We start from the raw sequence: 17,667 nt of genomic DNA, 5'->3' as shown, positions 1-17,667 counted from the left end.
AGGAGGGTATTTTTTGTCATGAAAGAACAGTTATTAAAATATCGATTTTTCGCAGAAAGCAAATCCGCGGCTCATTCTTTCAGAAGAGAACAGCCACCTCATTGTAAATTTTGTCATATTCATTTAATTCTGGCTGGTCTATCCAAAAAAGTGAGCCACTAAATGGCTTTCTGTAAAATTGCCTAGCAAATACATCTTGAGTATTTAGAATCTAGCACCCATCTTCAACTAATTTCAGTGTTCCACTCTCCCCTATGTAGCATATACCATAGTCTAACAAATATCAGAAAGGTCTCAAGCTTGCTCTTATAACATGATGTCTAGGTGGGCAACCCAGCTAAAGTCTACCATATATGTACAAAATACTCCATATAAATGAAAAATATTTTAAATAATTCAATTTTTTTGATGGCCCATTTGTTTGTCAATGATCTTGGATGGTCCGATGGGTCTGACTACATTGATCTAGGACATAGACATGCAATGAAATCTTTTGATCTGAGATTGTTTCACCTCTGTCGCGACTAGGTGTGGTCACATTGAGTGAAGGGCACAGATTAAAAAATATAATTTTTAGCAAGATTGATCTCAGCCCTTCACAAAAAAAGTGAAAGGCTGATTTAGGGCGACAAATTTAGCCGCGACTAGGGGTGCAACTAAGGTCGATTTTTGGGAATTCGGGTTGACCTTTTTCCATAAAATCAGGTCGGGTTCGGACTGATTCCAATTCAAAAAAACTCAATCCGACCCGACCCAAATTTCAAACCTAAAGTTGCAATCTTTCAAAGAGATTACACAGTGATGTTTGAAGAGGCAACAGATTTACCTTGAGAGCATGAATGGTGGAAGAACATTAGCAATAAAAGGAATCTAAAAAACATCTTCGTCCGCTCTTCTCTCTGTATTTGTTAGTTTACTAAGAGAATTCCATGAAAAATGGGAAGAAGGGTTTTGTGGAAGATTAATAAATCGTTCAGCTCCGTGTGAAAGCAGGGAGTTGGCTATTTCCAAGGTGGTGAATAAATTGGTTAAGTAGTGGGAGAATGTCGTTTTTGTTTGTCGCTTCATTTTATATTTTGTAATATTTTATGGTGGATAACTCTCAAAACTTACGTATACTCCGTTACAATCTAGAAAGGTGCTATCCTTATTCCTTTGGGATATAGTGACTAGTGAGAATAGAGGAGATTAATCAAGCATCCTACATATCCATTGTTTGGTTGGGGTTATAGTATTTGGACCCTTTCTCATACACGGGAATAGTAAAGATTCTAGCACCCGTTGATTGGATTGCTGGAATCAAGTGTTGGAATCAGCATCCTATTCGATTCCTCTTGATTCTGGCATTTGCCCCACCACCCCCAGCCCCACACAACTCAACTAAGCCTTTGTCCCTAAATGAGTCCTATAGAACATTTTCATGAAGAAGGTGAAAGAATCTATCCGGCTCGAATTGACTAAGTCTAATCCTTATACTTAGTTGGGTTCGCGCGTCTACATGGATCGTTTTCTTCCATTGACTCCTATCCAATGTCATGTTATCTATTATGTTCCTAGCCATCAAGTCTTTCCTCACTGTTTCTACCCAAGTTGTTTTCGGTCTACCCCTACCTCTTTTTACTCCATTAACTTGGCACGAGTCACTTCTTCTCACTAGATAAGTTTAAAAAATTGGGCATCATGCATGTCTTTGTGTTCGAGTTCTATACTAAAACAAAAGATACCCCATCTGATACGTTAAAGAAATGTTTATGGGCTTCTTAGGACTTGGGCACCCTCCCCTTAACGGCTAGCTTTTAAGGGTGAGTTCTACATGGGTCCTGACATGTGGTATCAGAGCTAGGGTGTGGTAACCCTGGTGTACCCTCGAGGATGGAAATAATCCCTCAAAGATGCTCTCAGGTTACCCAGTGTATCTTCGAGGATGGTGAAATTCTCTCGGAGAAGATCTCGTGGTTCCCACCTTGCCACCGCTTAGAGGGGAGAGATTATCCACGTTGCTTCCGCGTGGAGGGGGAGCTTGTTAGGATTTCCACGCAAAAGCAAAAGGTCCCACATCAGATAATTAAGTGAAGAAATGTGGATGGGCTTATAAGAGCTTGCAACACCCCCCCTAACAGCTGGATTTTAAGGGTGAGTTCTACCTGGGTCCCAACACATTGATTGGCATTTAGCACAACAGTCTTTCATAGATGGTTAAAGCCTATATCATTTGCCTTTCTCAAATTGTATTTCGTACCTTTTGGCCCTATTTTTCTCGCTTCGACCCGATGTTTTCGTAGATTTTCATTTTATCAACTAATTCTAATGACTTTGCAATTTTGGATTCTTACCATTATACAGTGGGATGGTATGTCGATAGTACTCTGGCTATAGCGTTTGGCAAAAAAAACTTGACGACATGCAGTGTATCAGTGAACTTGCCTAATGCGAGAAGGTGAATGGTTTCTCTGAAAAACTAAATGGGAACAGCAAGTTACAGTGTTGATTTTTTCTTATTTAGTAGTTTTGTGCCTACTTTCACATGATTCTGCAAATTATTTGTTGATTCGTGTCCTATTTTTTAATTTTTTGGTAGTTTTTTTGCCTATTTTCGTTGAATTTGAAGATGAAAAAGATTCATCAAACTTTTTTGTGTATCTCTTGAAATGAATTTTTATTCGATCTTTTAAGAAAAAAGTTCTACAGTTATTGTTTATCTCTTTAAATGAAGGCCGGAAACTATTGTCTGAGGGTTTTGTCCTTATATATGCAAGAGAACAGTATCGTTAAAATGTGAGACCGTACTTTTATGGACATGATGATGAGCATGTTATGCAAATCATCTTTGTTTGGGCTCTTATGGGGAGATGCCTTAAAGGCGTGGTTACAAATCCCAACTTGGATTCCTAGTAAAGTTACACTTGAGACCCCTTATGAATTTGTAGACACCCCATTTTGACCAGACCTTAAAACTCGTAAAATCGAATAAATTCCGAAATCAAATAAAGTTCCCGAAATCCGAGTTCTAAAATGGAATTCAAAATCTCCCAAAATCAAGTTTCAAGTTCTCGAAATCAATCCTTGAAGTGTCAGGAACCAATCCTGAAATTTCCGAAAATAACCAACTTCTGAGTGCAAAAGAACCCTAAAAAGCCGAGAAATTCCCTGTTGAAAAGCCTGTTGAACATTTTTCGCAACCCAAAAAAGCCCCAGATTCCCCATAGAATCCTTCATTCAGATGCCTCCATCTTCTCTCTTATTTTTCCTGAAATTTGAAAAATGCAAAGGCCCCAGAGTATTGGTATTGACACTCCCCTATGTGAGTCCCCAAGTTTCGAAGCTTAATTGTACAACCTTATTTTGATATTTTCGCTAACCCACCTTGTCCGTTTAAGCATAAAGAGTTGCCTAAAAGGTTGTTACCATTCCCAAGAGTGCCCCTGCTAGATAAAATGGGAAAAATTGAAGAAAAGACAAGATGAATTGGTGTAATTATCGAAACATGGTTATGCTAAGATCATTTCCAAAAAAAGAAGAGTATATTTCCCTCCCCTTGTACCAAGACCACCCCTTTCTTTTTCAAAAAAATAGCCATGAATACACTACAAGGGGCTGTCCAAGGAAGAAAGGGGAGGACAAATGTGTCACTTCCTCTCTAAAATGGGGTGGCAAGGGAGAAAAGGGGGCGAAATATATCCTTTCTTTATTTACAGGGGGCTGTCCAGGAAGAGAAAGGGGAAGTCCTAAATATGTTACTTCCCTATGTAAGAAAACGAGTTAGGGGTTGAAAAGGATCTCTCATAGACTCATACCAGCAATTTTTCTTCACCGGCAACTCATCTTCACAATTCCAACCCCTCCGGCGAAGCCTAAACATCTAGCCATAATCGTCTTCTTCACACCAAGGTGCGACCCATCTTGCCAGCCCTTACTATTGTCAGTAAACCCCTTTTACATTAATTCTGGATTTGTTCTTTGCTTCCATTGTGTTTTGGCTCTCAATCACTATTTTTCTAATAATGTGATGATTTCCCATTTATCTCTTGTATAGGAAATTGTTACACGAGTAATAGATTTTTGCGGGATTTTCTTGAATCTTAAAATTCAGGTTTTCACTAATATGTTTCGATAGGAATCATGGTTTCTTCCTATATGTGTGTCGATATATGATTCAGAGATCATATCTTCTCATAGTGCAAATGGGTTCTAGCAGTTAGATTATTTGTAGGGTGATTGTGTTTTTCTTTCTTCCGAGGGCTGAGGCATATGATTTAGAAGTTATTTTCATAGTATGTGTTTGTCTAGACTATTGAGACCTTAGCAAAACAACCTGGATTTTCTCCTTTATATGTTTGGGTATACGGCTTGGAAGTTATTTCTTGTATGGTGTTTGTGAATTCGAGTTATTTGGGCATTTACAAAGGAATTGATATGTTCTGTTTCTATGTGTGGATTCAAGCTGTTGGGGCATGTGCAAGGTACCTATGTTTTCCCTATTTTGGCTCTTCAATCTTCGTTTCATTTCCGATGTTAATTTCTTCGTGGTCAGGGATTGAGTTTTGATTACTAGATGGCTGAATGTTGATCTCAGAAAGTATAGGATAACAATCTCAATTTACTTGGACCCCTGAAGTGAGGTTTATTGATTTCTCATGACAAGCCCTTTCCAGAATCTGGATTTCGAACTACACACCAATCTGTCTTAACTTCGTGTTCATCGAAGCATATGGAATGGGATGCGCATTCTTTTCATTTAAATTTGATAATGTGCACATCTCTTTCTTTAGCCATGTATTCGCGAGCATGTGAGATTTATTACACTTCAAAGTTAGGATTACATCTTACTTATCTTTGTTTATGCACTAATAGGAGCTGGGCTGTTCATTCGACCCATCATCATTCATGATTTTGCGAGTATCTGGAGATGTAGTACAGAATGTCTTTGAAAAAATATCCAAAACAAAGCAGTGTATATAGAGATCCTATGAGCTGCTGATTTCGGCTTTATAGGACACCCAATGTTTTCTTTAAAGAATTCTTCATTTCGCTCATGGAACTGAAGTAGGGGGAGGGGGAGATCTTTTGATCAGATTTTCACGAACTTCAATTGAGAGTGTTTGTTTTGACCTTGGGGTTAAATTCCTTTTGTAGTTAAAGGGGGACAGAATGTGAATCTTGTTTTCGGAAATCCATGGTGTAAGAACCTTGATTTTGACGTTGGTTTAAAGGGGAAGAAATGGGCTGTGATGGGGCTACTCGGAGCCCTCTGTGGACCCCGATCCTGAGGACGGGGAGGGAACGGGTCCCTACCACCCTCTAGATCTCCACAAAGTGAAGGAGAGCTCTACCAGGGAACTCTCGAAACAGGTGCCACCCTCGTAGCATAGCATGAGTGGCGATACAAAACGAATGAGATACATCCTGATCAGGAGCCAGGGCTCGAAACCAAGATGTACCTAAAAATAACTCAGAGTCGCCATCCATGGACACGCCATGGAACCAAAACAAATGCTCTGTTTGCAATGGATAACCAGAGATACAGAAGGTCCGTGCCTGATGACGAATGGAGAAGGTCCGAAGAGCGCCTCCAATTCGCCCGAGTGCGAACACTTGGTCTCTCATGCCATTTATTATTAACCTCGAAGAGTTTTAGGCAAAAAATCATGTGAAATGGGAACAATCCTCAGGAGTCGTCTACCTAAGCATGCATTTCCTGAGGACAAAGATAATAAACACCCATAAAATAAAATGAAAGATGTGTTGCCCAAGCATAGCTAGGTTATGAGTGACTTGCCTAAAGGGTGTCTAAGTTCTGGTGGACGAACACATGCATGCTATAGCTAAAGGTATAGGTCTGCACAAGAAAGTAAGAAAACACAACAAAATATACAATATAACACAACACAACAAATCATAAGACTCTAAACGATTTAGCCCGAGTCTTCGGATGGTCTGATGTTCATCCAAAGAAGCCTACGTATCCCCGCCTCCACGAGAATCAAGGCAACGTAGTTCTTCGCGCCTATTCTAAGCTAGGATGCCTAAGACACCTAGACCTCTATCTTAGACTCGATCTAAAAGACCGGACTAGTTATTAAAGCTTCTTGAACTATTATTTAAATTCCAGTGAATTGTAGATTTTAGGACTCCCTATATGCCCTAACTAAATGCTAGTTAGCCCTAAGCTAATGCAGGTGGATCCTACAACCTATGTGTAACTAGGCTGTGTGCCCTAAGGAAAACAATAGGATTGCTAACGTATCCAAGACCTAGTCATCAGTCGGCGATGTGAATCGCCAACTAACCGGACGGAGGCACTCCTAGCTAGGACAAACCCCTAACTCTAAAACAAACACAAACAAGCACACAACAAATCAAAGACGAACTCCTAACTCTAAAACTCTCTATCTAGGACAAACTCCTAACTCTAGAGAAAGATTTTTGTTAAAAACAAGGTTTTAAAGTTGAAGGGTTAAAGCATTTTTATTTACAAAGTTTGGCTGGACTCGGGATATGTATCCCAAGCTGCACTACGTACCTCGTGAGAGAGGATCAAGCCAACGTAGTTCGAAACGAACTCTCAAACTAACAAACACTTACAGCAAATCAACTATTTTTTATGTTTTAAGTTTCTAATGTTTTTGAGATTTTTGATGATTTCAATGTTTATGGATTTTAAAATTTCTGATGTTTTCACCCTTTTGGCCAAAGACCGGAGGGAATATACAAAATAACACCCTAGGGACAAACCCTAGGGTGAATAAGGGAAACTATGCTCTAATAATACCGTTATAAGAGCAAATGAGTCAAAGACTCTCTAATAACAGCACAAAGGAAGCAACCGAGTCAAAGACTCTCTAATAAAAGCAACTAGAGGATAAATGAGTCAAAGACTCTCTAATAAGAGCAACTGGAGGATAAATGAGTCAAAGACTCTCTAATAAGAGCAACTGATAACACTGAAAATGAGATAACGGAGTCAAAGACTCTCTAATGACTGCAAAAGGAAAGGCGAGTCAAAGACTCTCTAATAAATCCAACTGAAAGTACAAATGAGTCAAAGACTCTCTAAGAAAACTGCGAAAGAGATAAATGAGTCAAAGACTCTCTAATAACATCACCAAAGGAATAAATGAGCCAAAGATTCTCTGAAAGAAATGGAAACACGATTCGAAGACTCTCTAAGAGAGAAGAACACACGAGTCAAAGACTCCACTGACAACAACTAAAGGATACACGAGTCAAAGACTCTCTAAGAGATGAAAACACGAGTCAAAGACTCCAAAAATACTGACTAAAGGATAAATGAGTCAAAGACTCTCTAAGAGATGGAACACGAGTCAAAGACTCCAAAAACACCGACTAAAGGATAAACGAATCAAAGACTCTCTAAAAGAGAAAGAAACACGAGTCAAAGACTCCACTAATGCTAATTAAAGGATAAATGAGTCAAAGACTCTCTAATAACACTACATTAAAGACAAATGAGTCAAAAACTCTCCTATAACACCACCTAAAAGGCAAATGAGTCAAAGACTCTCTAATAACACCATATAAAGGATGAATGAGTCAAAGACTCTCTAATCAAGGGCTAACTCCTATGCGAATGAACTATCGAATAAGGAGAAGCTCACAAGTAAAAAGGAATAAGAATTTGTGCACATTTGGCAGAGGTAAAACACCCAGCCGGGCCGGACAGCTACCTAGCCCTAGGGTGCAACAAATGTGCAACCCAATACCCATAAGGGTGAGGGTATGAAGCCAAGCCGAGTGGGGTGTTCTCCCAAAAACCAAACGACGCACAAAGAGGAGAACTAGCGAGAGAATGAGACTGGACGGATCTCCCAAACACACACAAAGATGGGCTCCAAGCAACCTTATCATTGCCCTCAAGGGGTAAGCAAGGCTAAGACAACTAATTGACTAAATTGGTCTCTAATTAACAGAGGCACAAATTGAGGTGCAACCTCAGAGAAGATTCTACAAATGAGGCCAAGCAGGCCTTCTAAAGGCTAATTACTTATAAAGCCAAGACAGATGACTCCCTAATAACATCAATAAAGATCAAATGAGTCAAAGACTCCCCCGATAACATCACCACACAAACGAATGATTCAAAGGCTCTCTAAATGAGGCAAGGCATGCCTCCTATAGGTACACCATTTATCAAAATCAAAGCAACCTCCTTGAGGTTAAGCTAAAAAAAAAAAAAAAGATAAACAATAATAATAGCAATTATAACATGATAAACAACATTAATTAGCCCAGACCAGCCGCTAGGTAGCCTAATGAAGTAAAAACAATATCAAACACTTCAAAGCCAACCACAAACCCCAATACGGGGACTTCAACGAAATCAGATGATGCCAAAGTAATCATCTGATTTCATTCACATATAATATTTCTACAAACCGCCTTGAAATCAAACAGTACTCATGTCGATAACATCGAATAGAGTAGTCATCTGATTTCCTTCTTCAATTAAACAATTCCATTTTGCAGACAACAAAAATGAGTAAAGTTTCAAATCCAAATGAACAACATATGCATAAAACTATTTCCCATGTTCTTAATAAACAATTCGAGGAAGAAAGGGCCCATGTAAAACAATTGTGGATGCTTTCATGAAGTGAAATTGAATGACCATAGTGAAATTCAACGAAGCATAAAAAAGAAAAAAAAAGAAAAAGAGAAGAACAACATCATCAGGCATTACATATGCAAAGCAAACAGAAAAAGAGAAGAACAGCAGAAGACCCAAACCCCTTTTGGTACAAAATATTCAACACAAGGAAAACAAGCAGGCAATTATATGGAGTGAATTGAAATGGGCCGAGTTACCGGATTGGAGAACCGAGGGTTGCAATTAGCATGAGATCACCGGAATAAAATCTGAGGAATATTGATTGCGGCACAATCGCCGGAGTAACAAAAATCACAGAATTAGAGCTCCAAGAGACCGATCAATGGTCTCACCCCTTTTCTTCCTTCCATAGAAATTCTGAAAACCCTCTCCCACTCTAATTTCTAATTAAGAGATTTCCCTAGCTCTCTCCCTTCTCTCTGATGCTCTCTCTATCTTCCTAAGCCCTCTGCTCCTTATCCCTGCTCTCAGATCCAAGATCTATGATCTGAGATCTCTCCCTCTCTCTAGCTGCAGAATCGGACCAGAGAAGATAAGGGTTTCGATTATTGGATCCATAGATCTGACGATCGGAATCCTGCCAAATTCGCCGGAGAAAATGAAGAGAAATGGATTATGAAACCTGGTAATAGATAGATCCGATGATGGAAGATGACATTGGTGGCCGAAATCCAAGGATTACATGGTGATGATCACCGGAGGAGACAAGCATGATCGGAAAAGAGAAGAAAAAAAAGAAGCGGGGTTAGGGTATGTGACTTACAAGGAAATGAAAAAGGGAGGATTAGTGAGGCTACATAGTGAGCATGAGCTTGGAAGAAGCTTGCCGACGGCAAGGACGAAGGCCGGAATCCGGCTAGAGTCTCGCCGGAGAAGATAAACTTGAGGTTAAACCCTAATGCTCTCTCATTTCTCTCTCTCTCTCTCTTTCTCTTTCTCTCGAAGCCTCTCTGCAAATCCCCCCTTTTTTTTTACCTCTCAGATCTGAGATTTCAGATCTGAGATTCTCCTTCACATACCGATTTTGAAGAGGGAAATCAGATCTGGCGTAGCGATGATCGACTGGAGCATTGAGGTGGGAGAGATGGTGGTGCGGTCGGAGCTTGGATCGGAGAAGGAGGTTGCCGGTGGATCCGATCGGAGAAGGAGAAGAAGAGGGCTTGCAGAAAAGGTGTTGATGAAGATGGAAGAAGAGGAGGATGATGGAGTGATGGTGGGGAAATGGAGGAGCGGGGAAGATGACCGGAGCTAGCCGGAGGTAGCCGGAGAAGGCGAGAAAATGATGCCGATCCCTCTCTCTCTCTCTCTCGGGATTTTTTTTTTCGACTATGGAAATCCACCTCTAGTATTTCTAAAATGTGGGTTTTGGTGGCCGGCCGGAGGATTTGAGGGGCGGAGATCCAGCGGATCTGCCGGAGAAGAAGGCAAACCCTTCTCTCCCTCTCTTGCGGCTGCCGAAATCTGCTCTCCCTCAACCCTAATTCGTTTCACTCTTTTAAAGAAGGAAATGATGTATTTGCCCCTCCTTGCTTTACTGGACAACCCCCTTGGGTGCAACTATGACTACTCTTTCACTACAAGGGGCTGGCTCTAGGCGAGGAGAGGGGTGAATAAGAAAATGATATATTCCTTCCCTTTTAGGGGAAATGATATATTCGGCCCCCCCAAACTTCTCTTGGACAACCCTTTAATGAGCATTTTTTCGAAAATTTCTAACTAACAGGGGGAATCCAAATAGAAAACGGGGGCAAGAAAATTCTCTTCTCTCTCTTAATCTAAACCCTTTGATTTGATCTAATGGCCATAAAAGATTGCTTGCGAGAGAAGCAACATAAATTCCCAAGAATGCCCTTTTTTACATGGAAAAAGACGTATTTCACCTCCGCCCTTCTGAACTTGTACCACGACACTTTCCGAGGTTTGCTCGCTGGGCAAATTAGCTCGGTGGGAACCTAAGCTAGCCCAAGGTGCAATTTGGGACTCCAACGCACTGATTTGGAAAAGTTAAGCACAAAACATGGAGGTGCAGGGCACGGTCAAAATGGGGTGTCTACACCCTCCTTCTCTTTTCTTCTCCTTTCTTGGTCGAACCAGCTTCATTTCACATCGAACAAGCTGTTCAAAGTGTTGGGTTTCTCGTCCAAATCGGCTTCGTTCCTCATGGAACAAGTCGATTAATGGCAAGTCCTTTATCTTGGGAAAACCAGCTTCGCTTCATATGAGGCAAGTTGGTTGAAATGATTATGTTACTCGGTCGAATCGGCTTTGTTCCTTATGAAACAAGTCAACCGATGGTGAGTCTCTTATCTTAATTAGTCCAATCGACTTCACTTCATATGGGGCAAGTTGGTTGGAATGATTGTGTTTCTAATTGAGTTAGCTTTGTTTCTTATGGAACAAGCTGATCCCTTTTACCACGTCCGAATCGACTTCGTTTCATATGAAACAAGCCGGTGGGGATAGATTATTACTTTCTTTGGTCAAGTTGACTTCGTTCCATATGGAACAAGTCAATCAAAATCATTTGATCTATTACCTTGTCAGATTGGCTTCGTTTCTCGCGGAACAAGTCGTTCAAAGTGATTGATATATCTTGGTCGAATTGACTTCGTTTCATATGGAGCAAGTTGGTCGAAAGGGCAAACCCCTTTATTCTCTTCACCGCTCCTTCAGACTTTGCCTCAGCGTTTGGGACCTACGTATGGTTTTTGTGATCTTCATCTACTCGTGATTCCTCTAGGGTTTTCGGGATGTACTCTATCTTTTGAGATCTATTTCAGTTCTTTGGGATTACTCTTTGCGCGTTGTCAGGATTCTCTTCGAGTCTAGGGATTCCATCAATTTTTGGAAACATTTCGTCGGGTCAAAGCGACGACGGACTGAAACCTCCTGAGCCAAAACCCCTTTTCAAAACAAAAGGGTTAAAAAGAAACATAAAAATTTAAAAACACAAAAACTCAAAAGGGGCAAGGATGATGAACGCCAGGTCACTCGGAGCCCGCCTTTCATTCTATCTTCGATTTCTATTGCGATTTTCCTGATTTCATCGGTTTTTCAAGGTTTTATCATATTTTTTGGACGGGCGATGACATAACGCAGCCTCCCTTCACAGGGACTGTCCTCGCGAGCCCATAGGTGATTACGTAGCATGGCCTCCCATCACAGGGAATGTCCTCGCTGAGCCCAATGATATACTATGACAATCGCGAGACTGATTTTTCCATCTCTAGGGATCAGAATCGCTGGGCTATTCCTTTGGAATCGCCCTGAGTCTATCATATATCCTCCTTTTCTTTTCCCTGGCATCTTTGGTCCTCTCACCCCGTCGATTTCTCGATTTCTTTTACTTTTTTATATCTTGTGGATTATTGTTTGTTGCTTGATTAATTTGCTTGTGTGTTTACTTTTCCAGCATGTGATTGGTTACTTTCTAGCATTATATCTTGCTTAGATGTAGTTGGAGACAGGTACTAGGGTTATGCAACGTTGGAGTTGCACCAGCCTCTTCCGCCTCCCCGCCTTTTAATGGATTATTTGAGTGTTATTCATGTATTATTTCAGTGATTGATGGGGATTGGTTGTGTTAGATAGATTTTCTTTATCCTATGTTGTGTATGTGATTGCGCATCCCCGTGCCATCCTCAGCTAGGGCAGAGTGGGAATAAGGCTTCCTTCTCATCATCCTCGATCCAGGGAATTCAAGGGAGAAATCCCTTGAATTATGTGGACTCGTCATGGGAAGTGAGGAGCAAACCCCATTTCCATCATTCTCACTCAGATCCAATGGCAGATGGGCCCACCTTGCTCAATTCCCTTTGATTGACGATTCGTGTGTGTTTGATTGCTTGATAGTTGGTAGTTGAGCCAATCAAAGTGGGTTGATCATAGTAGGACCACCTTGTAGATAGATCAATTATTTGGGGATGTTTGTTCCCATTTTACCCCCTTTTCGCCTGAAATTCCTAAAACTAATAAAATTGGCATTAGAGACCAAGTTTCATCTGGCGAATGGGGTGCCTAACACCTTCACCATTCGTAACCAGGCACGGACCCATCACTTTAGGGATGTCTACGTACCTTTTTCATCACATAGTCTCATATAAGGTCCTAGGCCCTTCATCCTAGGCGGCAACTATGTCTAGTCCCCATTGGATTCCTGATCCATGTTGAGAAACATCAATTTGAGCAAGAGAGTGGCAACACTGATAGCCACAAGGAGCTCTCCATATGTGGGGACTAAGGCCGTAGCCAGGATAGTGCTGTAGTAGAGCCCTTCGCAGCTCTTTACACTATTAACGCTCACCCTCTGAGCTTCACGTGGCTCCTCGGGTCCCACAGAATTGTGTGTCAGTAGGGAGCTGAGATTAGAGTATTTGCACATATAGCGATTTATTGGCCGAGGCTAAAATCTTCAATCCCCAAACAAGGAAAGTTGGATCCTAAGATTAGTAGTTGTTATGTAAGTAATTATCCTAAGATATTTAAGGGTTTTTGGTTTTCTTGTCCTACAAATAGTACGTGCATCTTAGAGACTAGATACGCTGAACTTAGAATAATGACGACCTTAGTGGGATTGCCATGATCCCATATCTTTTCATCCAGCCATAATGGGTAATTGGTCGACACAGTGGCTTGACACCATGAAGGAAGAGCTACTCTTAATAGAAAGGAACCAAATTTGGTAACTCAGCGAGTTACCAAATGGAGTCAAGCCAGTTGGCTATAGGTGGATCTTTAAACCTAATGTTTGACTCCAAGGATGACATTGAGATGCATAAAGTAAGATTAATCGCAAAAGGCTACACTGAGGAGGGGGATAGACTACGAAGTGACTTTCTTTCCAGTTTTAAAGAAAGACTCATTATGGAAAGGCATGTCTTTGGTGGCTCATTTTGTTCTAGAGTTGCACCAGGTGTTTTGGTAGTGGTATTTAAAGTTTTCACATATTAATAATATAATTTGAATTAAATAAAGATGTCATGGATAAATGAATATATCATAGGAACAATGGGAGTGATACCATCACTTTAGTATTTTTTGAGTTAATGGTGTACTACTCTCTAGTAGTTGTGGGGCGCCGGTTTTTTCCCTAGCGCGCTAGAGCGGCGGGGGATCACCACATTGGGTTTTCTGGGAGGTTTGTTGATCTGCATTTCTTGTGAATTCGGGATTGTGGTCCGGATTTCACAAGAATGAAAAACTCACAGTCGCCACCTAGGTTAGGGCCTAGGACCCGTGTATGTTCTTCCGATGAAATAAGGATGTATATCCGAGTTTCATTGGAGGAACAGTAACCAAAGTAGTTCTTTTGCTATGAGCCTAGAACTTATAATTTTGCTCTGTTTGTTAAGACATGATCCTTACAGATATCTGGGTAAGGGTTATGGTTACAATCAGGAAGGTGTTAGGCACGCCTCTTGCCGGAGTAAATCTGGTCTCTTGACTTGATTTGTCATTTTTGAAGAATTTAATCGGGATAACTTGTCTCTTTATCCTTTATTTGGATTAGGCTTAATTCCATAAGGTAAATAAAATGAATTTACAAAGAAAAGAAAATAAGCGGTTGTTATCCTGATTGAAGTAGTATGTTGTGATATGAGTCCCGAAAGATCTCGCAGCTGACCACAATCAGGTTAACTAAATCAAACGGAAAAGACAGTACATAAGGGAAAAGAAACTCTGGGTTTATGATTCCCTTCGTTTGTCCAACATCATTGAGCGTCAGGGCTCTCGTCTCTGTCTCTTTTGTCTATGGTAAGATCGGAGACAGAGTGGTGGGATAAGGAGAGGGAATGTAGCCCTATTTACATAAGACAGGGGTTTACGTTACAGGATCTAGGGCAAAAAGAGCCATAAATCCCATAACTACCCTGCACCGAATTTTGTAATAGAAAAAAGCTGGTAAATAAATGTAAATTTACCAGAGGAGCGCTTGTCGGGAAACCGGCGGCGTAATAGCACTGATTGGACGAAAGGGCTTCGGGTTTGCCGAGATTTTGGCAGAACAACGGCACTGTTTGGTACAAAGGGGCTTCAGGTTTGCCGAGATTTCAGCAGAACAACGGCGCTGTTTAGACGAAGGGGCTCTGGGTTTGCCGAGATTTCGGCAGAACAACGGCGCTGTTTAGACAAAGGGGCTTCGGGTTTGCCGAAATTTCGATGGAACAACGACGCTGTTTAGACGAAGGAGCTTCAGATTTGCCGAGGTTTCGGCAGGACAACGGCGCTGTTTAAACGAAGGGGCTTGGGGTTTGCTGAGATTTCAAGAGAACAACGACGCTATTATTGAAAAATAGCCCAATTGTTCTCCGAAATTCGGTAGAACAACGACGTTATTTGAAGGATATTGCTACGAATCTTCGAAAATTCGGCAAAGTGCCGACGCCCAGTGTGAGCCACCTAAGAATTTCTCTACTTTCTTTCTTCTAATGTAAAGAAACTAGGGTTTTTTAGATTCTGTAGACACCCCATTTTGACCGTGCCCTAAACCCTTCCAATTTTATGCAAAACCCCATCCAACCAATGCTTTAGGACTTCAAATTTCTCCCCAAGGTAAGTTAGGGTCCCAGCTAGGTCCCCGCAAAATTTCGTCAAAATCCGAGTACGTTTGCCTAGCGAACGAGCAGAGAAAGGACCGTAGTGTAAACCAGAAAAGGGGGGTGAATTATCCTGGAACGGTGCAGAGCAGATTTCGAATAAGACACGATTGGATGGTGCGCCCATCAATTTTCCCGCCAATAGTGCGCCCATCAATATTGGTAGTGCCAATATCACCACCCTGTTTTTATAAAATAAAAAAATAAAAAAAATCCATTTTTTAGAGAGAGAGAGGAGAATCGTCGGTTTTCTTTTGCATATATAAATATATATATATATATATATATAATATAAAAAAAAAAAAAAACCATCATCATTGTCCCCCTTTTTTTTTCTTTTCTTGAGCCCGCACCTCCCATTTGACGAAAAAAAAAAAAAACAAAAAACCATCATCACTGTCCCCCCTCCCTTTCCTTTTTTTCTTCATTTCCCCCTCATTTTCTTCACCTACCACCCCTCTTTCGTCAAACGAGAATAATATAAAAAAAAAACCATTGGAGGAGCTCTGCTGGTCGCCAACCCTCTGCAGACAAAAAAAAAAAAAGAAAGAAGAAACGACAGTAGAAGAAAAACCAGAGGGGAGAGAGAGAGAGAGATCACCAGAGGGGAGAGAGAGAGAGAGAGAGAGAGAGGAGAGACCTGTAGAGAGAGAGAGAGGGAGAGAAAGAGAGAGAGAGAGAGAGTCTTCTCCTCCGGCAACCCAGCCGGAATCCGGCGAGGCCAAACCCATTTCCGACCGACCATCCACCGATCACCACCACCATCATCCGACCCTCCATCCACCACAGACCACCACCTCTTCTCCTCCGGCAACCCAACCGGATTCCGGCCACCTTCTCCGGCATCCTCCCAACCAACCACCGGAGCTCCACCGGCATCCCCATCTCCTCCACCCCACCTCCAGCGGGCCCCACATCAGCGGGCCCCACACAAGCACGACTCTGTCAACACCTTCCTGGATCTTTTGTGGCGTAAGTTCATTTTTTTTTATTTTTTAATTATTCATTCTTTGCACTACACGGGTCCCACATCAGTAGGTCCCACAGCGGGTCCCACAACGGGTCCCAAAGCGGGTCCCACAGCGGGTCCCACATCAGTGGGTCTCACAACGGGTCCCACATCGGCGGGTCCCACAGCAGGTCACACATCAGCGGGTCCCACAACAGCGGGTCCCACATCAGCGGGTCCTACTATGAATAGTAGTTTTGAATAGTACTTATAAATAGTAATTATGAATAGTAGTTTTGAATAGTACTTATAAATAGTAATTATGAATAGTAGTTTTGAATAGTACCTATAAATAGTAATTATGAATAGTATTTTTGAATAGTAATCTTGTATAGTAATTATAAATAGTAATTATAACAGTCTTCAGCACAGGAGTCAGTCCTAGAGTCAGTCCAGGAATTTTTTCCTGTCATCATAGGGGTTAGGATTCCGTCCATCCTCTCATCAAATCGTGATCTTTACCCGCTCCTGCAAGGTATAGGATGCTGTCCAACCCTTGCCGAGTTATTTTCCTGTTCGTTCCCTCGCAAAGCATAGGATGCTGTCCAACCTTTGCGGGATTCCAGAAGTCTCCCTACCCTTATGATGATAGGATTTTATTCTCTGGTGTAAAAAAACAACAAAAACATTTCAAAAATACTTGAAAACAACAAAAACATTCCAAAAACACTTGAAAACAACAAAAACATTCCAAAAACACTTGAAAATTCAAAAACATCTCAAAAACAATTCAAAATCCAAAAACATTTTAAAAATCAAAAATCTCAAAAAATCTTGAGTCATTTGCAGAGTAGTTAGGGATTCAGTCCGAACTACGTTGGCTTGATCCCTTTCAACAGGGTACGTAGTGCAGCTTGGGGTCCACATCCCAAGTCCAGCCAAACCTTTAAAAATAAACATTTCAAATATTCCAAAAAAATACAAAAAAACTTCAAAACCTTTTCAAAAAAGATCTTCCCCTAGAGTTAGGAGTCTGTCCTAGATATTTAGGGTGTTTTAGAGTTAGGAGTCGGTCCTGATTTGTATTGATATGGTGTGTCCTGTCGTGTGAGTGTCCCTAGAGTTAGGAGGCCTCAAGTCGATCGGTTAGACATTTAGTCGAACCGATGGCTAGACTAGGAAGCATATAGTCAACCCATGGTTTTCCTTAGAATGCACAGCCTAGATACACATAGGATATAGGGCCCACCTGCATTAGCTTAAGGCTAATCAACTTGCATTAGTTAGGGCATATAGAGTCCTAAAAATTACAATCCACTTGAATTTAAGCAATCGCACAAAAAGCTTTAAACATCAGTCGAGTCTAGTGGATCGAGTCTAGGATAGCGGTCCTAGAGTTTTAGGCATCGTAGTTTAGAATAGGGCACCGAACTACGTTGGCTCTGATTCTTCCCGAGGCCGGGATACGTAGTGCAGCTAGGATGGATGGCCATCCT

Source organism: Tasmannia lanceolata, unplaced genomic scaffold (genome assembly GCF_043159265.1).
Source record: "Tasmannia lanceolata isolate RefF3 unplaced genomic scaffold, GAP_Taslan_0.1 ptg000016l, whole genome shotgun sequence".
NCBI lineage: Eukaryota > Viridiplantae > Streptophyta > Magnoliopsida > Canellales > Winteraceae > Tasmannia > Tasmannia lanceolata.
Note: the sequence above shows the minus strand (reverse complement) of the source record.